Consider the following 12,901-nt stretch of genomic DNA (forward strand, 5'->3'; position numbering starts at 1 on the left):
GGCAGAATGACACAAGCTCAAGTTCGCTGCCTCAGACAGAAGCCACTAGTGAGCCCTGACCAGAAAAGCCTGTTGACCGCAGCCAGCGTCTTGCTGCAGCTCGTCCACCGTCGATGAGATAGCACAACTTTTCTTCCTCGGCTCGTGATACTACCAATAAGATAAAGGTTAATAATTGTGAATCAAACATGTTATTAACTGAACGTCCATACATACCCATCCAGTTATACTTTATCTGCTTATGATCAAGATATATCGGTAACATTAAGGCATCCTGGTGCAGGGCACTTTACTTCAGTTGCTTCAGTACTAAAAAAATTGTGTTGTTGTGCCGTAAAACATGGAGTCAAACCGTTTCTAAGCTCGTTCAACCATGCATCTATACTGTTATTTGACATTTTCGTTTCTTTTTCAGTTCATTTATTGTTCCCACCTTTATTACTTTATTATCAATATTATAATGGATCCGGCATATAAAAAAAACAAAAACAAACAGACAAAGAAAACATAAATACAGCCAATAACTGATAGATAAATTTCAGAATATTAAGATTAGATAGGTTTCAACACCGGGTATTGCAGGTAATAAAATAAAAGTGAAATACAACAGCCTATATATTACCCGAAAACAAAATTATTTCTATAACACCCCCTACTTTGCCGTAACTGAAGTATGTATATTAAAAAGTATTTTTTTTTCTTCAAATATCGAGCCAATCTTCTATCATATATGAAAGTAGATATAAATAACAGATTAGCTGCTAGTATCATCTTTTTTTCTCATCCGCAATTAGCAAACTGTCGAGTTATTTTGACAAGAAACGGATTTAAACAGATCTTTAATTTGACCGTAATCCAGATATCAGCGATCTATAACCCACAAGATCCTCTTGCGTTGTATTCCTTTCTCGTTTGTTTAGTGATTTAATTCATAACAACACATGAAGGTTATCTCTTGCAAAGCATTTGAAGTAAAGTGCCTTCCCATTGACACACCAGAACTAAAGATTCTGGCTGATACAAGTTTTACGATTCGAACCCGCACGCTAACGACTGGGACACCGTGAATTTCCTTTTAATAATTAATCCGAGGAACTATGCTATGGTTGGGTTTTAACCATAGATTTAGTTTGGGTTGAATTTGATAAGAGATGTTTTTACATTTATTATGTGTTATTTAAGATTCCAACTCTATATTGTTCTCATCAACAATAGAAACGTCTTTCACCACGATCAGAAATGAGATACATTTGTTTGAATTATTTTAATAGTGAAATATGTTGTTCTGCATGCACTAACGTGAAAATGATTCGAGATTCTTTAACTAGTAAAGTAGGCCAGCTGCCCATGATGCAATAATATATAGAAAGACACAACATTTCATCTGTAGCGCACAAATACATATTGTGATTATATTAAATATTGTATTATTTTCTTGTCGCACAGCAAATTGTATATAACATAATACAGATCTACAAATCACAAAAGCATTATGCTTTGACATAAAAGAATTCTGCTTTGACGTAAAACCAATACATCTTTTTTTTTTCTAAAGATTGTCTGCTCACAATTTCTCGGGATACGATGGACAGTTTCTTCTCAGATACTATACGGAACAAGGCACCGAACGTCCTAAAGTGACCTTGAACGGAGCCAAAATCATTTCCATGCAAGTGGGACAAGTACAGTTTAAAGATTCGATGAGTTATCTGGCCATGCCTTTCAGCCGAATGCCTAAAACGTTTGGAATGACAGAAATGGCCAAAGGATACTTTCCACACTTTTTCAATACCCAAGCCAATCAACATGCCGTTCTACCCCATCTGCCTGAGGCTCATGATTACGATCCCGACAACATGCGTACCGAACAACGAGAGGCTTTCTGCGCTTGGTACCAGGCTCACGCTTCGGACCCCTTCGACTTTCAGGAAGAAATGTTAAAGTATTGTTGTTCCGACGTGGACATTTTACGGCGTTGCTGTGGAAAATTTGAGAACTGTTCATGGAACACGGAGGGGTCGATCCTTTGAAAGAAGCTTGCACCATTGCCAAAGCATGTTCCTTAGTGTACCGCCAACGATGCCCGAAAACACCCTGGCTGTCATCAGTCCTCAAACGACCATCTGTGTCAAACGCCAATACTCGGTCAAAGCCCTACGTTGGTTACATTACTTGTGCGACAAGGAAGACAAATGGATTCAGCACGCCTGCAAAGGTGTGGGCGAAAAGACCATCGGAACGTATTCGGTAGATATTCAAATCGTGGAAGATTACACTTAGTACGACAAATGTATCCATTGAATTTGGGTCGACGTGTGGTGTGTGTCTTAGTGACTTGTTTTCTGGGATTTCGTTTACCAGCCGATTCCTTGTGGACTCTTTAAAAACAGTACTTACCACTCAATCAAACATCAAAGTGTGCCTTTAATTGGTCACGAGAGACTCATTTTGCTCAAAGCCTTGCGTTTTCATCTGGATACTTCTCGACCTCTACGGAAAAAAAAGATTCGTCAACTTTTAGGTACCGAAGAGGTGTATGACGATGTGTGTGTAGCTTGTGACTTACACCCCAATTGGACAGATGTACGTGACTGGACAAATTGTCGATTTGAGGCTTGGATCCAAGAAGTGGCCCAGTATGCTCAAGAGTTGTGATCCTTCCTTCCAACGTCCAAGGAAAAAAGTCACTTTTAAACCTGTGTTAGTGACAGTACCAGAAGAACACCGAGGACAGGACTGTCATGGACATTCCTGAAAGACCATTCCGGGAGGACATTTGTGTGACATTACCCCATGTAGAACCTGTAAGAACATTACACTCTGTCCCTAGGAAATCTTGGTTACCAAAAACATGTTGCACAGAGACTTGTTTCTATTCCACTTTGATCGTTTTAATGTGCATGTTATCTTTGTACTTTGGCTTTGGCTTTTATGTATTTTAGTCTTTCGTGTTTTTTTTAAAACATCAATAAACGTGTCCTGAAAAAGTATACAAACTCTTGTCTTGTCTGTTTTCATGTCACAAGTGACATTCCTGACACTATGGCTACCTCTGCTGTCTCTGCTCCCTCTTCCTCCACTTTCAAAGTCATCGACAAACACTTAGATCGTGCCAGTTGGGAGGCTTTGTATCTTCGCCATCCCTTTAACATGCCCATTGCTGAACCTAGCGGTTCAGGCAAAACCGAATTTGTCAAACGTTTGATCGAACATAAACATCATTTGATCGATCGTCCACCTCAGCGCATCGTGTGGTGTTACAAAGAGTTGTAATCGACGTACAGCCTCTTGCGATAAAGTCAAGGCGATTCCATCGTGTTTGTGGAAGGCATTCCTAACGAAGACGACGGAATCGTATCTGACCCCTGTCAAACCATCTGGTCATTTTCGACGACATGTTAGGAGAAGACGAAGAAGAAATTAAACTTTGGTTTACGCGCAAAGGGCATCATCGTAATGCCAGTGTCATTAACATCACTCAAAATTTGTTTCAACAAAGTAAAGCCCATCGCACCATCAGTCTCAATGCTCATTACGTGGTCTTGTTTAAAAGCCCTCGAGATAAATCGCAAGTGCAAGTCTTAGCCAAACAGTTAGGAACGCCTTGGCTAACACAGGCATATGACGATGCCACTCAAACTCCACACGCCTATTTACTCGTCGATTTGAAACCCACTACCCCCGATTATTTGCGATTTCGTACCTATTTGTTTGACCACTGGCGTGAAGACGGAGGGCCTGTCTTGTACATGTCTCAGTCCTCGACTTAACCAAAAAAACTTATAAAAACCTCGGACACTTTTCGTCTGTTTCACACAGCGTTAACATGACGTCCCTTCAGTCTCATCTTCCCGTCAAATTGATTCGTGCCTTGTATGGCACCAGGCGCGAGAAAAATCCACAAATAAGTGTTCGTGTCTTAGAAGCCAGTCTCAGAGAAGTCAATTACTGCAAGGCATCATTCAGATTCCTCATCAAATCAAACGCTTTTTTGATAGAAACAAAGTAGCTTTGACCAAACTGGCCGATCCCCGCATTAACACTCAAACCAAAAAGCAAATCATTTTGAAACCTGGAGGGAACGGTACTCTAGGAGGTGTCACCATTCGCTCCCTCTTAAAATGGGATCCTAATGCTCCCAAAGTTCTCCCCAAGAAAAAAGCCACTCACAAAAAAGCCAAACGAAGCCCCAAGAAGAAAAAGAGCAACGGTGTCAAGACCAGGTCACAACCCCAGAAAAAGAAAAGTCCCCAGAAAAAGAAAAGCCCACAGAAAACAGCTTCTACTCGCAAGAGAGGCACTTCAGCCAGGATGCATCCTTATATTCGCAAACCACGACCTGCAACGACGGTGACCGCGTCTCCGGTAGCCTCAGGTTCATACACTTCTCCGTTGATGACACCATGGAAGCCCGTGTCTCCAAGAATTTCTCCTCCAGTGGTGACACCCTCCTCCTCTTTAGCTGCAGTGGCAGCTGCTCACAAAATACCTGCTCCCAAAATCAAAGTCCAAGAGAGATCAGACATGTTACAGAGTTTACTGGATTTTTCCAAGCAAGAACTGACTCGATTTAGTCCGTTGCGAACCCCTCCACGACGTGTGATGCCTGTCATAACGTAAAGACAATCAGTAGCGACGCGTTCCAGTATAAAAAAGGCCTGAGGCAAAGCATGGGTATCAGTGTTTTTTGTGATCCTGAACTCCCAAAGATGTCACCTCAAAGAAGTGCACACCGTCACTATCGTCATTCTCCTGTCCAAAATGGAAAGAGACAAGGACAGTCTTGTCATCCGATAAAACGCTTAGTCAGGCATCGACGTTACCCCATGGAAAGACACAGTAGTTCAAAGACAAAGAGGAGTCACCAAGGGGAGGATTCTTTGGCAATTTTGGAAAACACATTGTCACTTTTTTGACGAAGCGATAGTCACAAGAAAAGATAAAAGGGCGTGTGCTAAGTCATCAACGTTAGTGTATTTTTGGTGAACGTCCCGGAACCAACAAACAAAGATGTCACCCACCAGAAAACATCCCTCTTATAAACCCAAAGGAAAAAAGGAAAGGACTGCCTCCTCGTTTAGTCAAACATGGGGACATGTTGTCTGTCCTGTACAACGCTTCTCCACCTATGCGAAAAAAATCTCATTCAAACGGCCTCCAAAGATGTCATCGATACCATGTGTGAATGTTGTTTGAATGTATTGAAAGGTACGATCTCTTTGTCGAAACAGCAGAAACAATGCTTAGGCAAACATCATCACGTTCTTCGCCAATGATTCAAAACAAAATCCCCATTCGTCAGCAGCTCCCATTTATAATAAGATTTCAGCATCCTTGCTGACTCCTTCCCTCACACCCCAACGAGAAGAAATGAAAGTTTGGGTTAAAAAGATGATGTCCACTCCTCCTTCGACAGAAATGAAAAGGAAAGAAGGGAAACCAGAAGTGAAAAAAGAAGACCAAAGCCATTCCATTACCACCTTCACCACTACCTTCGACTTCAATACCGTGGCCCATCGGACAGGTAAATCCGTTTCCAAGCCACCCTTTCGCCCCGTCCAAAGTAGCATCAGCGAAGAGTGGGTAACTTATTAACAAAACAAACTTAAAATGGAGAAGGTGTTAACCAGCATTTACTACGATCCCTCCCATCCTGCAGGTTACGGAGGAGTTCAAAAATTGTATCTTGCTGCCAAAACTCGACTGAAAAGTATCCGTTTACCTCAAGTGCAACAATGGTTACAAGAACAAGCTACCTACACTTTATACAAACCCATTCGACACGAGGTTTCCAGATGTCGCAATCAAGTGGAAAGCATCGATCATCAATGGCGAGCCGATTTAGATGATGTCTCTCATTTGGCCACCTACAGTCGCGGCTACAACTATTTGATTTGTGTCATCGACGTCTTTTCCAAATTTGCCTGGGTCGTGCCATTGACTTCCAATGTTAGTAAGAGCCCTGCAACTGGCGTTGAAACAAAGCGGTCGTCACCCTCTTCGATGGCAAACTGACAAAGGCACCGAATTTCTGAACCAAGCTTTCCAAAAAGAATTAAAGAAACGTGACATTCATTTTTTTTACAACCTAGAATCCTGAAACCAAGGCCAGCATCGTGGAACGTTTTCAAGGGACTTTGAAAGAACGTATGTGGAAATATTTTACGCATCACCACACTCTCAAGTACATCGACAATCTTACCGCACCTGGTTCAAGCGTACAACCAATCTTACCATCGAAGCATTGGACGTGTCCCGCAAGAGGTGACTCCCGACAACGAAGTGCTGGTTTCTGATCGCCTGTGACTGTCCCCAAGAAAGGTGAAGTGTTGGCCGTAGGAGACTGGGTGCGCATTGGCAAAACCAAACTCACTTTTGACAAAGGTTACTTACCTAACTCGACCAATGAATTGTTTCGTGTCACTGGACGAGTGTATGGCCGTCATCCTGCCGTCTATAAACTGGAAGACATGAACGGAGAAGTGTTAAAAGGAACGTTTTACTTGCCTGAGTTACAACGTGTCACCAAAAACGAACACGACGTGTACGACATCGAAAGCATTCTCGAACGCAGAACCCGAAAAGTGGGCAAACGACGTGTCAAAGAAGTCAAAGTGCGTTGGTAAGGATATCCACCCAGTTTTAATTCTTGGATCAACGCTTCGCAAGTCATCGACTATAAAAAGAAGTGACCATCATGCCCTTTCACACAGCTTCAGCTACTACTACCACTGCAGCGACCACTCCTTCACCCTGTTCTTCTCTGCAACATCTACAAAAGCAACCCTTGTGGGTGTTGTGTGGAGAACGTGTGCCTTAAACGGAAATCGTCTTTTTCTGCCAAATCTTTGTAGTATATTGTGTCATCTGTGCAGCCATTGCCAATTTGAGTTTGCAACAAGGAGACAAACAATTGTGGACCATTTTATTGAGCAGTTGCATCGGGTACCTTCTTCCCAATCCATCCCTGAAATTCTTCTCGAACGGCAACAACGGGAATCTTGCGTCCAGTGTCAGTTACCACTCCAACAACAACAACAATCCCATTTTGAGCGGAGACACACCTCTGACTTCCAGTAACCCCTCAGACAGCCACAGAACTCTGGAATTATGAACAGTAACAACCAATTTTACTTAACCTTACCCAGTGACAGTTCCATGGAGGTGTTTCGCAACAATACTATGTGTTGTTACACAGCCACATTACCTCAGGCCATCCAATTAGATCACGAAGCTCATTGGGATGTGCCTTTGGTGGAAATCATTTATCCTACACAAATCAAAAACATCACTGAAACTAAAAACACTTTTGAGGACGAAGCAGTGCAACCACTAAACAACATCAAAAATTCATTGCACATAGACCAGTATCCGGCATAAACCCTGTATAGTACATCTATGAGTTTAAAATTATTCCCGGACATTATTTTAGCGATCAGCATCTGGTGGACGCAATTGTTGACAGATTCAATGAAGCATTTGACAAAGTTCTGACCAAACTAAACAAGCCTGTTACCGTTGAGTACCATAAAGTGGCTCATCGCCCCTCCTGATGAACTTTGAAAGTGAAGAAAAAAGTATAAGTATTAGATTTTGCCCTGAATTGTATTAAAGTTTGGGTGGGGACCCCAAGTTAGTCAAGGTTGCCAAGAACTTAAGAGAAATGCCAATCATTGCCAACAACCTGGATTTTGCAAGACACTTTCGTTTTCCGGTAGAACTGAACCAAGTACTGAATTTGATCTTTGTGTACTCCGATGTGGTGGAGTACAACGTGGTGGGACACACCTCTGTACCGTTACTGCGTGTCATTCCTTTCAAAGTGGATTCTGCCACGACCAATGACCAGGAAGGTGGAAACACCTATCACGTTCACCGCGAATTTGTACATGCTCACTATTTACCCGTCAGCAAGTCGTATTTTGACACTGTCAACATTACTGTAAAACAAGATCTGGGACAAAATATTACATTCACCAAAGGGAAAGTCACGGTGAAACTCCATTTTCGAAAAACGCGTCGCTCGACAGCGAGGACATGGTTTGGGTATTATGTTAAAATCAGCCTTTCGTTCGGTGGCTGCTGTTTTGAAACCGATGGTGACACGAGGATTGCACGACTTGAAAGATGCCGCATTGACGCACGGCAAAGAATTTCTCGAAAATGTCATCATTGACAAACAAAACCCCAAAGAAGCTTTCTTGAGAGCAGGAAAAAATGTCTTTCTTCAGACGGGAAAAGACATTTTGGGCCGACGAGAAACGCCTATAAATGCCCTGAACACTACCGAGTCTGGCATTCCTGCTTCCCTGACGCCACAGCAAGGACAAGGCAGAAAGAGACGACGAAGAAATCACCCCATCAGAAGACTTCATGCACCTAAAGCAAGAAAGACTAAGAAAAGAAGAACTGCTCGAGACTTACACGTTTTTGATTATTAAAAAAAAGATACAGAGACAAAAAATGATGCACCGAGAGTCTTTCGCCTGTTCCAAGTCGGAACTGGATCTGTTTGCCATGCCCCCCCCCACCATGATGACGATGCAAGAATCCCAATGGGTCGAATTTCATCCCGTTTCCTCTTTGACTGATTCAGCACCCATCGAGTTTGAAATCAAAGGACAGCCCGAAGATTACATCGATCTGAATAGCAGTCACTTGTATTTGAAAGTCAGATTGATCGAAACGACAGACAATACTAATCCAGAGGCCGACGATAAAGTAGCTCCCGTCAACAATTTCATACATTCCTTTTTCAGCGAAGTGGATTTATATTTGAATAACAAAACTGGTCAGCAGTAGCATGGATACTTACCCTCACCAAGCGTACCTGGAAAATCTCTTGACGTACGGAAAAGAAGCCAAGAACTCCCATCTGGATGCCTGTGTGGTATGGCAACCTGACAAGGCTAAATTAGAGGATATAGATGGTGGAAATTCTGGATTTGTCAACCGTCGAAGCAAAATCACACCAATGGACAGCAGTTTAGAACTGATGGATCGTTTGTATCTGGACATGTGGTTGCAAGAGAAGTATTTGCTGAACGGTGTGGATGTCCGCCTGAGATGAATCGTAGCAGTAACGCTTTTCATTTGATAACGGATGATGCTACCAAATACAAAACCATCATCCAAGAAGCCTGACTCTACGTGCGACGCATGGAAGTGTTACCTAAAGTGGGAAACGACATCAGTCACACTTTGAGCAGAACGGCTGCCAAGTATCCCATACGACGCGTGGAAGTGAAAACTTTCACCATTCCAAAAAATCAGCGATCCATGATCGAAGATCATCTGTTCCAAGGATAGTTCCCCAAACGTTTAATCCTTGGCATCGTCGAGAATGAAGCCTTCAACGGAGTAGCCAATAAAAATCCTTTCAACTTTCAGCACTTCAACGTGTCCAAGATTGAAGTCAGTCGCGATGGCAAGACCCTGTGTACCAGACATTTAGAACCTAACTTTACCCAGAAGAATTATTTGAGATCGTACTTGTCCCTGTACGAAGCTACCGGACAGTTAGGAACCAACACCATTCACGGTATTACGTACGAGGATTATGCAAATGGTTACGCTTTGTGGGCTTTTGATTTCACTCCTGACCAAAACGGCTACGAGAAACATTTCCACTCTATAAAATCAGCTAGATTCGTGTGGAAGTTCAGTTTAAAGAAAATCTGAAGCAGACATTGAACGTCATCCTGTATGCCGAATTCGATAATACCCTAGAAATCAACAGTTTGAGAGAAGTCATTCTAGACTATTAGAAGCCATGGAAAACTGTTATCCCTCTTTACATAGTGGAGAATCTTTCGACATGGAATGTGAGGAGATCGTGGAAGGAGAACCCCAAGAAAAAAAGACGAAAAGGGCATCGTGATAACGTCTAGACGACCAGAACAAGAACAGCATTTAGTCTCCTGTTTTGCCAAACACTTGGCCGAAAAAATTACGGAATTGATCAAGAAAGATTGCTATAGATGTCAAAACGACCATCCCAGTCAAATTCAACACGATAAATGTCTGATGCTGAGTCAAGAAGAAAAATTGGACGAGTATCTGGACAAAGCATGGGATCTCATCTCGGAAGAAGCCGTGTTTCATCAGTGGTATAAAGGCTTGCGTGAATATTCTTGGCCTCCATTAACGCCTCTGGAGTTCTGTCGCATCGAAACTCTCTTGGACCAGGGTACGAAGTCGGAGCTAATAACCGCTTACTTGTCAGACATTTTCCAAGAGAAAGTCAGGATCGAATTGATCACTTATCATTACCTGTAAAGAAAAAAGAAAACAATACAAAAATGGATACATGGGAACTTTATTACCTTTTGAACCACAGTTCGTACACTGCTTCTTGGAATCCTGTCGTGTGCGCCAAAGATGAACTCCCTCATCGCAAACCTCAAGACCATCAAGGTTATGTGATCAACACAGACGACAGCCATCTCCCAGGAACCCGCTGGGTAGCCGTCTACTTTCCTCAAGAAGGATGTGTGGAGTATTTTGATTCGTATGGATTGCCCCAATTTGGAAGACGATATCATTGACTTTATGAGAAGAAATGCGCAGACAACACGATTCAATAATGTGAAATTACAAGGCACAGATTCCTTGGTGTGTGGACAATATTGTGTGTATTTTCTGCATCAACGCAGTCTGGGATATTCTTTAGAACATTTAGTGACTTATTTTGATCGTCATTCTTCTAGAAACGATGAGAAAGTAGTTCGATGGTTTTGTGACCATTATGGTTATCTTTTGTCTTTAGCTAGGAAACGTAGTATACATCAATGGCCCAATGACTTCCAATCTCAATTTAATTCACAACGTTGTCAACCTTGTCCAAAATAGATGGTTTTTGAAAAAATAATTATTGTTAAATTGAATGGTTGATTTTTTTAAAAATTGTTAATTATTAGTTGTGAGTTATTTGAATAAAAAAATGTTGTGTTTTGGAAAAAATTGCGTCTGTCGTTTGTTTTTGCCATGGATATCATGAACCATGCTCTTTGACTTCTCTCTATCCCTCACATTAAACTATTTTAGCGTTCCGACTCGAAACCGTGTAGGGATGTTTTCCTTCGCGTCCGCGCTTTTACCATAAAAGCGGGGCAGTCTCCAGTCTGACCAAAGGACCACTGAGTGGAGAAGACCTAATTTGACACCGGACCAATACGCTATACCTATCTCGGCACGCACTCCGCCCTGATAGATGGTTTGTTCTTCGACTTTTAGATTGCAAATCCTTTGACCGCCAAATCCACACTGCTTACATATCCAGTCACAGAGGGAAAAAGACCATTAAAATCGGACATTACCTGACTTACTAGCAGCCCTTAGCCGCCATCTTGACCAGAGCAGACAAAGGAAATCCAGCCAAGCAGCCCGCCACGCAGCCATTTTGGATCATACCACCTCGTATAATAACTAAGTACTTTAGTACAAGGTAGGAAAAGTACTAAGCCTGCGGGCAATTAAAACTCTGTGCTGTTTACATCTCACTATAATATATTTTACCTTACTTATACTAAATTCCGTATCTACTCAATTTGCCGCCTATTCTCTTAAACAATCTCTAGGAACCATACTAGAACCGACTGGATTGAATCCACACATGATAAAAGCACCAAATATCATTGTGTGATTTTCAATCATAGAGAATAAATACGACAAATTACACAACTAACCACTACCTTTTTCTTATAATAATAACTCTAGCTGTTAGCACTGTTCCCGAAAACAGGCACTAGGAAACACACTAGTACCACGCCTGGTCAGAATCCTCACAAGTTACAAGCACAAGCTAACCGCTGTGAGATATTCCGATTCACGGAACGTAACAGAATCTCCTCTCTCCTTGTTTCTTCCTAACCACAACCGCTATTAACAACAATAACTAACCTAAACCTTATTCAAAACCAAAGTAGGAATGCCTCAGTCAATCACAAGCAAACTTAACTTTAACACTGGAAAACAAATTCTGAGAAACAATAGGCTTGAAAAGGAAATGAAATCGCATAACCCACCCCACCCCTATGACACCAAACCCGCAAATAATCATGGGGAAATTGAATCTCAGTGCAAACTCCAAGCACCTTGAATTTTGCGAGAAGAAACTCAACTTCTCATCCACTCCTGAAAGGAATGATTTAACAACACCGCATCTAACCACCCCTGAGAGAAATGAACTAATTCAAATATCAGCAGCCGACTTAATTATCAACTCAACTGTAAGTTTCAAAAACTTACTAGATCCATCGGCAAACAATGAACTGGACGATACAGTACCTATAGAAACACCAATATCGCCACTCCAAAAACAAGACCAGCCACCCACCCCCAAATACATGGCCATTGGACAATCCCCGGAAGAAAAAAAAACCTATAGCCATGATAATAGGAAACCCACCGAAAATAGGGCCCGACTCATGTAACAAAGGAAAAACTACACCCTAAATGGCGCCCAAGGGGACGATAACTCCACTCCCACCCATTCATATCAGTAACAACAAACCGAAATATCATAACAGCCAGACCCCTGGACCATCAAAACCCTTAATTGAAGAACAATTACTCAGCAGCCAAAACAAAACACAAGCAAACCCAACGACCCCAACCACTAAATCAAAACCTAACGTGTGGGATGGCAAGGGTAAAGGGAAGGGACCCATGTTTACCAAGAACAAACCTGCCCCTCAAAATAATTCAAACTCACCCACCCCCAAAGAACCAAAGAAACAGGTCAAATTTTCATACCACCCCATAGAACACACACTTTATATCAGTAGCAACTCCAATAAACTGATTAACTTAACTGTTAACAGTCTCACACATGCCCTCCTTAGGGTTCATTAAGGACAATTCAAAATATTTAGGCCAAATACAAGATACTTAATAGTAC

General features: G+C 42.0%; 2 protein-coding genes across 8 annotated transcripts in view; both read left to right on the forward strand.

Annotated features, from left to right (window-relative positions):
* LOC149789209 (uncharacterized) overlaps window positions 1-2,996 on the forward strand; it is a 61,986-nt gene extending 58,990 nt beyond the window's left edge. The window contains exon 3 of the transcript XR_016424322.1: window positions 1,556-2,996. The gene's annotated coding sequence lies outside the window, so the exon portion shown is untranslated. The remainder of the gene's footprint in view (window positions 1-1,555) is intronic.
* The window catches only part of LOC149789207 (SCO-spondin-like), a 194,183-nt gene that overhangs the window by 122,040 nt on the left and 59,242 nt on the right, over window positions 1-12,901 (forward strand). The window lies entirely within an intron of this gene.

This window comes from Sinohyriopsis cumingii, chromosome 11 (assembly GCF_028554795.1).
Source record: "Sinohyriopsis cumingii isolate HCF-2022 chromosome 11, ASM2855479v2, whole genome shotgun sequence".
Classification (NCBI taxonomy): domain Eukaryota; kingdom Metazoa; phylum Mollusca; class Bivalvia; order Unionida; family Unionidae; genus Sinohyriopsis; species Sinohyriopsis cumingii.